The 15301-nt window shown below is 37.7% G+C and overlaps 1 pseudogene; it reads right to left on the bottom strand.

Moving 5' to 3' along the window:
- Positions 1 to 1581: 1581 nt before the first annotated feature.
- LOC122347165 overlaps positions 1582 to 15301 on the bottom strand; it is a 14970-nt pseudogene continuing 1250 nt past the window's right edge.

Below are 15301 nucleotides of genomic sequence, written 5' to 3'. Positions count from 1 at the left end.
TTCGCTGACAGTCTAGTGTTCAAGCACTCTCAAAAATCACTGAAGCTGTTTACATGGCGAAATAAATATTTTATTCATTCACACATGAAATGTTTTGTCTCTAACAATAGAATTCGCCGGAAAGAGGTATTCAGTCAGTGAGCGTGAAGAAAAACAACATTTAGCGTTGACTCATCTGAACGCCTCTGATTGGCCGTTGCATTTATAAACTAAATAGGATCGTGTGTGATTGGTTATAATGCGCAGTACTGTAAAAAAAACTCAGATTTGAATTTAGCAGCTGATATGATGCACTGAACAATTTAATCATGTTGGTGGCGTTGTAACAAATATAGAAAATATTATTCAGCTATTTTTTGTCTTTTAGAAGTTGCATTCAAAATTCACTTGGATCGAAGGGGGCACGATTTATTTTCTTAAGAATAGAATGCAGCTTCTGTGTAGTATACAGTGAATAGTACACTAGTTTTATATTTCAAACACAGCCATATACCCACAAGGGATTTGATTTTAGTTGCAGCCTGGGTGTAAGCCACCGTGTATTGCAAACTCTATAAACTCTTTTGAGAAACTAGGAAAAAAGCGTCTGCAAAGAACATAAAGGTCTGCGCAGCTCTATGATAAAAGGCCTTTTTAACAGGGATCTTAAAGCACAGCACAGTTCTTATCTGAACAAGTGTTTCTGGTGTCGATAAGAGGATCAATTGATTTCATCACAGACAAATGCTCAGAAACTAAAATCCGACCGGAGCCTCCCTGCTTGAGAAATGATGAAGCGGATTGAGGTCGGCCCTGAAGCCTGATCTCAAAACCAGAGCAAAAAGCTTCTGATTTCATGGGTGTAACAGTTGAGAAAATATGAATTTATTCATGATTTGAAAAAAATGACTAATAAAGCCCAAAACTATGACAAAATAAATACGATTTAAAAACAAATCTGATAGTTTTGCTAATTTTAAATCATCCTGAAATGGCAGAACGTCTCTAATTTACACGAAAACAGACAACTTGGAAATCTATCCGTGTCTCTGCAGATTGCTGACTAAAGCTTTACGCTTTAGTGTTAGTGAAACTAATAATAAATGGCACGCAAGCGTACATAATGAAAATCCTTTAATATTTTGCACATAGATATATTCATATTATTATCGGTATAATAATAACTGTAAGTCAAAAATAATAGTCATTATATGCATATAAAACTAATCCATTAATTTACTATTGTACTATATTTGTATTTCTGTATATAAAACAACATGAAGAAACACCTCATTAGCTTATATACAGGAGCTTGAAGGGAAGGAATAATAAAGCCAATAAACACACACACGCACACACATACACACACAGGATCAGTGAAAACACTGATGAGGTTATTCAGCCACTGACAACATGTACAGAGTCCATTCTGCTTTCGTTGGTGTTCAGAAACACCTCGCATGTAAAAATAAAAAACAATCCAAGATATGGAAAAACTAGCAAACATGATACTGATACTCCATCATAGATGCATGGTTAGAGATATTTCAAACTGCTTTGGTTGAAAAGAAACTGCATAAATAAACATCAAGGGCAGGAAGCACCTTCAGAGAAGCCACAGCATTGTGTTTCTTGTGTCCTATTGCTACTCAGGATGATACAGAGAGACACCGATATAGAGAGAGGGACGGCTCGAGTGTTTGATTACCCAAATGCAGTACTGTTAAACATCTGTAAACCACAGGAGACATTTAGATTCTCATAGTCGTGCGTGGGTGTGTCTGTTTCTGTGGTTTGCGCGAGCGTCGTCTTTCACCCGAAAACATCCTGGGTCTCGCTCCAGTCCCCGTTCGAATGATTGCACCAGAGGGTCCCACAAAGCGACTGCTGTTATGAAAACTCAAATGGGGCCTGACTGTCGAGGTGAAGGGATGGAATATGTGCCTGGTGAGAGCGGGACTCCTGGGGCCCCTGAGTCAAGCCATACCTCCGGTCAACGGCGTGGTCAAGAGGAGCCATCAAAACTGCGGAGACAGAAATTTAGCTTTAAGCTAAGGCATGTTTTCAACAATAAAAGGCCAAAATAGGATTTTCGGAGTTTGAAGCCATCTGTGTGTTAGTGTACTCTACTCTCCCATATATGCATTTACATATATTGTAACTTTTTGTTAAAATACTGATGTCCCCCTACACTGTAAAAAAAATAGCCAACTTCAAATTTTAAGGCAACCAGATTTTTGAGTTTTCTCAACTTATTTTTGTAGGCGTTTTCTAAGTTGAGAAAACGTAAAAATCTGCTGAAGGTGGTTGCCTTCAATTTTCATTGTTTTTTTATTGTGTATACTCCCAAAAGAATTACTCTTCAGCATACCTTTAAAAAATAGCATTTATTACAAAACTTATATACTGTCAACAAACGGCCATTATTGTTGGTTTCTGTCAGCGTTGGTCAGCACTTGTTTTCACCAACTGAATATGTTAAATTGAAGTTCACCCCACCAAAAAATGTTCCTTAAAGGAACAGTTCACCCCCCAAAAAATTTAAATTCTGTCAACATTTACTCAACCTCAAGTATTTCTAAGCCTGTGTGAATTTTTTGTTCTGCTGAAATATACTACCTCTGCCTAGTCAATATTACAATTACAGTTTTGAATTTTAAGCTTTTTAAACTTTTTGAATTTTAAGTCTGTTCTTATTGTGTCATTTCTTTTTAAACCTGTACGTCATGTAAATGTTATACAATTTTAATGATAAAGTTACATATACTTATATATCACTACACTTACAATATAGTAACAATTAAATTATAATTATAATCAAGTATTTTACATGGGTTTTAGTGTGTTTGTCAACATCACAGTCAAAAAAAGTGTTCAAAATATCATATTTAGTATTATATTATATTATATTTAGTATTATATTATCTGCAAGTATAGGTTTTTAAAATAGACTTTTCAAAATTTAAAAGACACTACAAGTGAACATTCACTACAATTAAGAGAGCTTAAAATACAGCACATAAACAGGCAATTTGACCAGCACAGATCTGTAACATCAAACACCAGAAACCGCTTTTACTTCTTCAGTAAGAAAAGTACCTTCATTTGGAATTGTATACCAGCATTACTCTTAATGTTTATGAAATATGGTGGAAATAGTAAGAGTAGATTGCTTTACATACATATACACATACATGTGTCATCATTTACTAACCTCTGTTTTGTTCCAACCCTGTATTAGTTTCTTTTTTCTGTGAAACAAAACAAAACAACAACAACAACAACAAAAAAGAGATCTTCAGGAGGGCTTTAGTTATTCATTCAAGTAAAATGGATGGTGATTTATACTGTCAAGCTCCAAAATAGGCGAAAAAGGCACCATAAATGAAGTCCGTGCAACCTGTGCTCTATATTTCAAGTCTTCTGAAGTGCCATATTTCAAACATATGCGTTTTTCAAACTTGCATTTGTCGACTGACTTGAGAACTTGAGAAGAGCTTGGTAGTATATGTAATAACTGTTTGTTTTATAGAGGAAAGGAAATAATACAGGGATCTGAACATGAAGGTGAGTAAGTGATGACAACATTTTCGCTTACAAAATGACAAAACTGTTTCTTTAATGGCAGGTTTAACAAGAGGATTACAGAAATCATCCATGTATGGCATGGAAGTTGGTGTCTTTAATTTATAACAAACAAGAAATTGAAAACCTTCAGCATTCCTGTGAAATCTTACTGGGATTGGTGAGTAATCCCTAAGGATAAACGTCTGCCTTTCAGTTATTAAATATTAACAAAGCCATTTTCTGCCCCTGCTGGGCAGCTTTGCGAGATCACGGACAGACAGGGTCACCTCTACCGTTGTATTACACATATGGACGCTTACATGCATGGACCAGAGGGACATGTGGGCTCTGTTTTTAACTATAGTAAGCTGCCTCGATGTGTAACGTCTCTTCCATCCAACTGAAATGAAATTGAAAGGCTCTATATAGGCAGCAACCCCATTAGTATCAGCCTCAGACAGCGCAGGCTGTTCATGCATATTGCACACAAAACTGGAAAGCACTTGTGAAAATCAGATCAGACAGAACTCTGACTGCTTCACAATTTCCGGGAGTTAGGGTGAGCGGGTCAGTCTGCCAGGAAATAAAATTCTGTGTACCTACTTAATATAATGAGCACTTTGGTGGGAAGAACTAGTGTCTGGATTTGTGATTTTTTTTTTCTTTCTCTGCAACGTGATGTTTTCTGTTGACCTGTAGAACTATTTCAATGACTTTGTCGGCCTGTAATTGTGGCGTCATTGATTCTGATGTGGTTGGTTATTTTATTTTATTCTGTCACAGCATCTCGACCAATTTTTTTTTACCACAATAAGCTGCAAAATGGGCCTGAATGTTATTTGAACAATATTTATCCTATTATAGTATTTATTAATATGTTGATTCAGTTTTTATTATTTCATTTTAATTTTAAGTTGTATTTTTGTGCTTTAGTAATTCTTCTTTTTTAATTTTTTTTAGTTGTAATTTTGTTAGTACTTCAAATTAACTTTCAAAGCAATATTTCTAATATTTCAATAAAATATAGTTTCAATTAAAAAGTTTTACTTTTAGTTAAAAATCACTAGTTAAAAACACTGTCCCAAATAGTTATAATCTAAAATAACAATTCCATACTCTAATAAGCACAATAAAACACATACAATGCACAAATATTTGATAGAATAATTACATTGTAATTTGTAATAACTTAGCACTTCTTTTCATTTATACTTTGAATAAAGTATATTTGCATTTGTCATTTTGTCATATTTATTGAAATTCTGCACTTACTGGAGTTTGTTGCGATGCATCAGCAAAGGATACAGTGCTGCCTTAGATGTTGGCCTTTCTTATAAGGCAGCATAATTTAGCTGCCTACCGTTTTGGAACAGCCTTCACTTCAGGAACACACCAGTGATGCCTTAAAATGCTGTCTATGTAGGCAGCCCACTAGGGTTTGGAACAGAGCCGAAGTCATTTGAGCAGAACTCACCTGTCCCAGAGCTTCACGTTCCTGCAGTTGTTGCTGCAACATCCTGCTGATATCAAAGCTGTGAAGATAAAAAAGACTTTTATTAAGTTTTTCTGCACAGCAGTCGGATCTGGAAGAACAAAGCCCATTCATTTTCTCTATAGGAAATGGAGATTTTTAATGCTAGCATGTAAATCCACAAAATACCAAAGCAAAGATTAATTTGCTTCTGTGGAAGCCATGCTGTTACAAGGGAATATTTTGCAATACACTGAGAATACAATGATTTTACTCTTGTAAGCAAAAGTTGAATAGTTATACTTCTTATCTGCATCTTTTTGTGTAGCTACAAAGTTTGAGTTTGTCATAATAGACCTTTATACAACTTTTTCATATTCAGTTTTCATAAGCCTAGTTTTTTTTTCAGTGCATCAAAGGTTATAATGTCATGATTTGTCTTGGAGCTGGTTGTTTTGGGGGTTTTTTCATAAAAGGAAACCCTACTTTCTACAGATTTCAGGGGTTTTTTTCTGAAATGCCATTAAAGAACAATTTTGGGTCCCAAAACAACCTGTCAGTGAGCTCTAAAAAAACATTTTTCCTATTTTTTTAATAATCTTGGGGAACCTTTATACAATAAAGAACATTTTTGATCACTGAACCGTTAGCATGGATGTTTAATGTTCTTCACGCATCCATAGATGCAAAAAAGAACTTAATTTGTAGGAGTGTATAATAGTATGAGGGACAAAATACTTCTAGAGCCAAAGCCACTGAAAAAGTATAATAGCAGCTTATTGTCATAATACAATCCTCAACAATGAACAAAAATTGAAAGCATTTGGATTTGATTTTTCCACAGAGGTGTTGGTAAGTTTCAGTGTGATTGGCGCACATTAAGCTTGACACCGAGGGTGGTCTGTAGAGGAAATAAGAGGCTCTTGACATAATTTGCTGCCCTCACAGCGCCTGAGCAGTTATTTTCTCTTTTAAGGTTCAATTGCACACCGGAGACCACAGGCAAACCCTCTTGTTTACCTGCTTTACAGAGCCTGGTGGTGACAACATGTCCTGCATGCCTGCCCAGGCTAAACCAACTGTGAACCTGTCTGCTTTTCCCATATGCCACCCTGTCAAACACACACACACACACACACCAGTCCTTTGGGCTGAAACACTCTGTTGAGGGTATAATTTAGCAAAGTAAGAGCATACGGTTAAATACCATTCGCAATGTCACTGACTGCTTTTATGGGTAGCTACAAACTGACACCACAACGCACAAGTGCAGCTTTCATTGGCAGGTTAATCAGAGGTTAGCCAGCTTTCCTGTACTCTGACTGTTCAAAGTCATTCGATATTCATTCGGATAGAGTGATGGCACATCCATTCTTTCTGAGCTTGCCTCCATTAAGCCGGCATCAATAGTGCTCTGTTTCATTCACCACTTCAGTTTTTTCATCTCGTTATCATATTTGCTTCAGGCGTGCACATGCAGTCAGCCATTAAAGATTCATGCCAGTCTGTGGACTTCTAAGAAACACTTTAGGAGGCTTTAGCAGACATCCTGGCCGGTTTATCCGCTAACATTCACAACGTGAAAAGAGATAAAGCGCAGGAACAACCGGGAACGTGAACCAAAACTGATGTCCAGAAGAGAGACTGGCCCTCCGCTTTGATCAAACAGCAGATAATAAGAACGACAAAGAGGTTTAGGACTCTGCTCCACAAATGCTCAAAGGATGATCAAGGATAAGGATCCAATCAATATTTGGTGATGATAAAAATCAAAAGCAAGGATTCTCAGTATCATTCAATCACGATTGAGATTTGCATCCATTGAAGCAGAATGTTCTCAAATCATACCAGATAACATGATCATCAGGCTTTGCTGTTATTCATTTTGGCAAATAATAAAACTTCATCCTATCTGTTTTCTAAATGCATGTTAGACAACGTTTTGTGATTATGATTCACCCATGCATATGGGTCATTGCGAAATTTGTTTTCGCCGCATGATTATTAATCAAAATATAACTGCAATATTTCACTTTCAATGAAAACAACAGATTTTTTCCTGGTGACGTATGACACTATTGCACGGTATACAACATATCATGATTGGTGTTGATTGAACAATCACATAACAGAAAATACGAGCGAAAATATCTGTTGCTGTTTTTACTTTATTTTTACTTTAAAGCTAGAAGGGCTAGAAGGTATTTTGGTAAAAAAAAAAATGCATATAAATATCAGTTGCCAATCTAAATCTGCCAATAACGTCTGATCACAATGATATTTAAATGCTTATGATATTTAAAATGCACTGTAGTTTTTATTCTGGAGGTAAAAACTTATGATGGGATCATTTCCAAAAACCGATAACCAGTAATTGTTTTCCAGGAAGTTGGGTTGTTTTGATTAAGTTATAATAACTTAATAACAACACAATGCAGAGAGATGAAAAAATAAACTTTAATCAAATGCCTGATATAAAATACTTAATACCGAGGAAAAAAAAATTGCAATTACAATAAAAGGTCTTTTACTTGCTAAAAACAGTATAAAACGCATTAGGTATGACGTCTTTTTGGGTTATTGAGTTCTTAGATCATTTCTTAGAAACATGGCAGGAGATCTCTCCAAATCTCTTGTTGTATCCTGCCATTAACATTAACAATCATTATACTAGGCTTTACATTATAATAAAGCCCTAAGCATGCGTTTAGCTCTTGAGCTTGAATATCGAAATTGTATTGTGTGGGCTTGGCTGGTAGCTTATAATGTTTAATTTGCCCTGAGAGCTCATGGGCTGATATTTATGCCATGCGGGGCGACTCAGATCTGTCGGACGGAGTCTGTCCTGAAAGAGGCAGCTCGGAGGTCAAGATGTGCGAAATCGTATTTGTACAAGTTCAAAACTTCTGTCAAGATGAATATCTCTTTCACATTCTCCCATAACCGATACACACACACACATGCACACAAACAGCCGCTAACACAAACGCAGACAGACTTACACATTTCCATCATCGTAAAACAGGGATTATGGGAGAATGTCCTATATTTTTAGAGATCATGGGAACGCTTAAGCTCTGACGGCGGGAGGGGGGGATCACAAAATTCACTTTTCGCTGAGAAGAGCAGCTACTTGCTTTTCTCTCAATTGTTTAGGATTAATAACGAAAAGAAATCAGTTATAGATAAGGTACATTTTTACACATGTATTGTTTGCTCACCGCTGTGGACATTTGCCCGCAACCTTTTTGCAGGGCGATTTCGTTATCCAAAGGCATAATTCCAAGTAACTGCCTATAAAAACATATGTTGTCTTAGTTGACCATTTTCACACATTTGCACCTCTATTGATCATATTCTTCATGTACTCCGCTCCAAATGTAGCAATAGATGTAGCAAAAATGCACAAGAAACGACAGCGCTTGCCATATGCTTTCATGTCCAACTGTGCAGAAAAATAACCCGTGAAATGTAAGATAAACCAAAATCTAATTTCTGAGATTTTTGCTGCAAGGACTCGATTCTTAACAAGGTTTGAGCACTGATTCTGCAAAATAGCCAATTATAAATTCTTCCTGAACATTAATTATTTTATCAGTTCAGGTTGTGTAGTTGACGTTAAAGCGGCTTAAACTGCTTATAGCACCTTTCAACACACTAAAATAATGTCACATGCTGCATCCTATAAAGAATAGCCACGATGCCCCTCAGAGAGCATGCAAACTGAAGGTCATTGCCTAATGAAGCTCAATGCACATTCATGCATCTCATGACTGCGTTAAACCATATCCCTTCAGGCAGAGTCACGTTCGGTTCAGCCTGCTGCTGGCTCCACTGTAGCGCAGATTTCATTGTGTTAATCACACACATGCCTTCTTATTAAAGACAAAAACAATTGGATTTGCTGCGTGCTGCTTCTGAAATACATGGAAAGATGGTCTAAATATTTTACATTCTCACTGCAATATTGTAGCTGCAGTGTCTGGGAAACCTGTCAGAAAACAGTTGTTTTTGCAGTTATGCTTAGTTGTGCAAAACATGTGGAGATGCAAAGCAGAGTTTTTTGGAAACGCACAATCCTCACGCAAAGCCATGACTCAACAGTCTGAGCTGAGCCTGCCGTGACAATCCATTAGAGGCCCGTGACTAAGAGCTCACTGTAATATTCTTTCCCGGGGAAATAAAAATACTCAAATACGGTGCATAGGGCAAGAATTATAGGAGGTTTTCTCACTTGCCAGATCCTGTTTTTGTTCACTTCATCAGCTTAAACCGAACCACTGCCTAAATGTAAGCCTATTACTCTCTATGGCATTTTTGAGCATCAGTTAAACACTGCTAAAGAAGACAAGGAGGCCATATATACATCAATACATTTCACATGCGAGACTTTTCCCCTTTATATGAGATTTCTATTTATATATTTTTGCCACAAATATTTGTAAATTATATTTCTGTCGTATATAGTTAATTTGTTATAGCTTATTATTATTATTTTTATATTTGTTTAACTGAAGTCATAGGTGTCGTTGAAAATAAAAAGAATAATAGTAAAAGCAACCTTTATTAATAACTGATGAAAAAAACTGTACTAAAATAAACATGTATTAGATTTATTTTTAAAGAGTTCTTCTTTTATTTTAATATTTTAATAATATAAAATAACACAAAACTAAAATGTGGCCTTCACTATACAATGCTTTTGTAAACTTCACTAAAAAAAGAGTTACATTTAAATAATAAAATGTAAAAAAAAACAAAACTGAAATATAATTTCCACTATATAATAAATTTGTTAAAGGCTGTAAATTACTAAAATAAATAAAATTATGTAAAAATATTAAATGTAACTTTCATTATAATGTGTAATGAAGAGATACAATTTTACGAAAAATAAAACGTAAAATGTAATCAAATATATTTAGCAAAGGCATTAAAGTTGAACCTGATTATTCAGCAGGACACCTGTAAGACTGCGTTAGTGGAAGTGGGGGAAAGGTCTTTGCCTACTGTATGTGTAGAGGTAAACACTGAGAAAGCCATCAGCTTCAGGGCTAAATTTAGAGTCGGAGTCAGAGGGGGTATCTCCCAAGGTCACGGAGGAGCGCACACAACACAGCCTTCACGCGCACACTAACACACACACACACACACAGCAATTGAGATACAGGTCTGCCTAAACCACAGGCTTCCCTGAGGGCTGAGAGTTTGAGTCTGAAGAGGTCTGACTTCTGTATTATCAGGAAATGGCCTTTTTTTTCCAGAAGTTGTGCAATGGCCGCTTTGTCTCCTCTTTGAAAGCCTCCCTCTTATCTGTGGTATTAGGAAGGTCTCATATTCGTCACGGTTTAAACTGAAGTGAAAGTAGCTGAGAAAGAAATCTCACGTGCATAAGAGTTTTAAGTGTTTCAAGTAGAAAAGCTTAGACGAGCACACGGGCGTAATTTAACAGGCTAGAAAACATGATCGTATCACTGCGTTTAGGAGAAATAGCGATGTCAGCTTCAAACGACTTGAATAGTATCAATTCAAATTTATTTCACTATCACACAATGCTGTTGTAAGTCACATGGACACCGTTTATGATTTTTTTATGGTTCATATTTGGTTGAAAAAGATTGACCACTGTATTATTAAAAATGTCTTTTATGTTACACATAAGAAACAGGACATTGGTTCTGGCATGATGAGTAATGATTGGTTCGTTTTGATGAGTAAACTATTACAGAAATTTCATTTTTGGGGGATCTGGTCTTTTAACCTTGCTCTCTTAAAAAACACCTTGGTCCCTCCATCTGCTCATAGTGCGGGGTCAGCAAAAAATGAGAAAATACAAATCTGAGCCAAGATATAGAGAGAGAAACGAAGAATAGAGTGCCCATTTTTCTCTGCCTATAAAACAATGCCCTCATTTTAATGTTCAAGACACGTTTTCTTCAGCATAAAGCTGGATATCGACAGATGTTGTCAGCTCAGTGTAGCCGTATACTGTACTGCCTGTATGGAAACAGCTTTCATGTGAAATCCAAAACCAGCGACCAAATTTCCGGCATGAGCTGACAGCATTAGCTACTGTACAACGTGATTCCCATGCAAAGTCCAAATAAAGCCGCCCTGCATCTTAACCAGAATAAAAAAAAAAAAAGCTAGCACCGTGATGGCATAAAGATTAGTTTAGAGGAGGTCAAGAGGTGCTTGTTTTTGTGCAGGATTTCAAGTAAAAAAGGCAGAGGGATTGTCTTGTGACGCTGTTATTTAGATGCTCATTTATCTGAACTTTGTTGGCTAAAGTCAATGTGATGTTTATAATCATGTGCTTTGGCTTTTTGAATAAGAGCCACACGCTAAGAAAGCAGAAAAATAATAATTCTCTGAAAACCTCTTACAGGATTATCCAGAGCTTCAACATCACTACATCTACGCACAAGTTTAATTCCCACTACAAATACTACGCTTATGATTTGTAGCGACTGCACACACTGCAACACACTCCATTTGAATGGATGGATTTTTTAATAGCTACACAATGCAATGTCAATACGGTAATGACTTCCATCATGCCGGGCTGCAAATAGACAACCAAAGCTCTTATGTCACAAACTGCGATATAATCCCAGTTAAACTGTGATATAACTGTGATATATCTTATAAAACTCAGTTTACTACAGTTGAATGAACCAAATAAATAAATAGCATTGGTCCGAGCATCGTGACTGCAACGGTAAATGCCGACAATGCTGATAGATTCTCTATAAAACCGGTCACTGACAGAAACATCAACAATATCCTTGTTATCTAAGTAATAAATGAACACTCTAAAGTAAACTGATTCATTTTAAAGGGATTGTTTTATCGTTTTAATCATTTTAGACATTCTGAACTCCCTTGACTTGTAGTGTTGGAAAAATTCTAATTCAGAATATCTTATTTTCTGTTCTACAGAAGGTTCTAAGTTATATAAAGCTGAGAAAATGTCCATGGATTTTCTTTTTGCACTACTACCCTTTAAAACCCAATACTTCACACACACACTCTAGTCTATTAGATCATCGACACCGCAAGGCATTTCAGAGCAGCATTAGGGTCGTTCAGGGGAAGATATGGATGATGTGGAAGTGTACAGGGTCAGTGGACGTGCGGTTTCCCCTTTGGGACCAACACCAGAACAGTCTGTGACAGTGACAAATGTCTACAGCAGCATTACAGACACATAGGACAATGCTGAAACCACAGCATCCAACAACAGTCATCTTGTTAGCAATTACCTTTTATTGTTAGTGCTGAGCTGAAAGCCATTCTTGAGGTTCTCTGCCATTTGTAAAGCTTATATCTTTCAACAACTATCATCGATTTCTTTTTGACCTTGTCAAGTTAGAAAATGTTTTTTCATCACCAGGAAGGTGCTACCTAAACGTAATCTAATAAATTTTCTCTGAAAAGATGAGAGAAGCCAGTTTAACTGCCGAAAGTCAGCTAAAGAAGTTCTGTATTCTGAGTTATTTAAATCGGGCATCAATCTGCTCTTTCTTGGTTCTTATTTCATCTTAAGGGGCATTTCTTGAAGCTAATGAATGCAAAGTGAGTCACATCTTTCACCTTGAGGTGAGTGTTTTATGGGCGGCGTGAACTATAGGCTACTCAGCATGTTCTCCTGTAGAAATCGTTATCTGCAGCTGTGGGATATGCACATAGCTGCCCAGCTCCTTTGATTTGCACCATTTCTCTAATGTGTGTTTGTGTGTGTTTATTTAAAATCATGGGGATTTTGAACAGTCAGCACATCTTTTATATCATAAGTAGTCAATTGCACAAATAACTTGCGTAAAGCAGCAAAAAGACAAAATTTTGAGTTATGTCTTAATATGCCTACTTCCCTGCCATATAGGGTACAAAAAAATAGATACATTTTACTATTGCTATAGGCCTCAGGAGAGGAGTTGTGAATGGCAGTGAAGCGGCAGAACTGATGCATTAGGTCACATGACAAAAAACAATATGGCGGATGTAGTATGACCCAGTTACGTTCTTACTGCAGACAAATAGAATATATAGAAGATACTTTTTTAACAGACACAAAGAAAGTCCTTCATCCAGTGTAATAAGTATGTGATTTTATATGTGTTTGATTTGTGCTGACGTTTTTGAAAGATGTTTCAGTTTTAAAAAGATGTTTGTGATGTCTAATTCTATGGTTTTAAATGTGCAGTATTACATTTCTCTATAGAGGTCCTCTAAGTACCGAACCATGCTATTATACATTTTTAGTACTTTGCACAGAAATTTGCATGTCATAAAGGAGGCCAAACAGTGAATGGAGAAGTTTAACACAATGTCCAAGTTGCTTAGTTTTGATTCTCGCCGATACCAGGAGTAGGTCTGGTGTCTCTGGAGAAATAATTAACTGTGCTTCAAGATAGATGAGCCAATCATGAGTAACTTCAGCAGAGTCCATTGCAATCTGAAAGTGGTCGGCACGCTAGAAACCTCAAAGACCTTGACATCAGCAATCATCAGATATCCGGGTAACGCTGTTTTACTGCAAATTGGACATAAATTACCTCAGAAGCCATATTTATGATTAGGAATTTAGAGATCATTTTGATCAGGTCAGAAACTTTAAATATGGCGTAGGAGAGAACCAAAACTATAAATAACCATATGATGCATATTGTATGCATGTTATAGCATTTATAATATTTATTTGACAGTCTATTGCTAGATTAAGGTGTCCAGTCCTGGTGATAGAGGTGCTGCAGAGATTAGCTCCAACCTGTCCAAACACCAGATGTGTCTACTAATCTTGATTAGCTGTTTCAGGCAGAGTAAATCAGAGGTAAACTCTTTTCAGATGTAAACTCTGCAGGATAGTGCTAGGAACCGACAACAGGATTGAACACCCCTCATCTAGACAGTGTGGATGATGTTTATATGGTTGCCAAATAAATGGGATGTTACATTTAGTTAAATACTGACTAAAAATATTGTATATGTTTTGGCTTTGATCAGATTTTCCAAAGAAATAGGCAAGAATAAACTTGCCATCCTCCACGATTTCTATTCATTCCAACAACAAAGCACTTGAACGTGACAAACTCATCATCACGACATCAGAAGTGGAAAGTTTTTTGATTAAACCTCCTAAAGTTCTGTTTCTCTTTTACCATTTATCAGGTCGTATATTTGGTGTATTAGCTACTAATCAGATACTGAACTGGTGAACGTGAGATAAAAATAGAGAAAGGAGAAACATTTTTCAGGCATAAAAGCACAACTTTGTTTTGTTATGTCATTTTGCATTTCAGACCCACCATTCACACCATTGTAAAGGCTCCGATGGTGTGGCGACAGCTCTTCTCCTGCCAACCTCCGAGGTGACGCCTCTCTACCAGGGCTGCCAAACTTCCCATGTTCAGGGCTCATGCTGTACTGGTGCCTCAACATCTCAGGACTACTTCCTCCCAGCTTGCTTTTGTCATGGTGGAGCTCTGACGTTCCTAGCAGCAGGTGTCTAGCTTCTGGACTCCCAGGCCCACTTCCTAAGCTGCCCCTGTGCCTCTGGATGTAGAGCTCAGAACTCATTGGTTGTCCTGGAGCCAGATGGTGCTTTGGATGAGTCTCTGGACTCCGTGACCAAGGGATCGACCATATTTTTCCGGACTAAGCCCTCTAATCAGCCGATGGTCAGGCACAGATATGGAGCCACAGCGTGGTCGGGCAGGGCTGGGGCAGTGCGAAGGATACTCCAGGCTGGTGCTTCTGTGTCGGACGGGAGGGTCAGTGCTAGAGATCTCCACCCGATCTCCTTCCCCTCTTTCCCCAAAGGCGAGCCTTCTGGATCTCTGGGCTTTTATTCCCAGGTCCTCCGCTGGACGGTGGCTGTGGCTGCTTATGGTGTGGATGCTCAGAGCTGTCTGCGCTTCCAGCGCTAGAAGTGCTGCTTCCGTCCCCCACGTCCCGCATCAAGCCGGGTACCAAGAGCCCACTCTGGCTATCAATGGAGTTACGGCACCTAACGGACCCGTGCCACTTTGGCCCCTTCCCCTACACTGCCCCCTTTCTCCTCGTCTATCAGCAGGCAAATTTCCTAAGTTCCAGATTCTCCCGAATGACCTCTTCCTGCTTGCGCTCCAATTCTGTCAGCTTCTGAAGGTACAGTGCCACCTCCTTACGCATAACGCTGGCACTGAAGCGCCCAGACGCTGCCACTCGCGCGACACTCGCTTGCCCTTTTGCCGGTCATCGTCCAGAAAACAGCAGAGGTCTCGCAGTTCCCGATTGTCGTCC

Source organism: Puntigrus tetrazona, chromosome 6 (genome assembly GCF_018831695.1).
Source record: "Puntigrus tetrazona isolate hp1 chromosome 6, ASM1883169v1, whole genome shotgun sequence".
In the NCBI taxonomy this organism is placed as follows: Eukaryota; Metazoa; Chordata; class Actinopteri; order Cypriniformes; family Cyprinidae; genus Puntigrus; species Puntigrus tetrazona.
The sequence above is the reverse complement of the archived record's forward strand: the minus strand, read 5'-3'. Positions and strand labels throughout refer to the sequence as shown.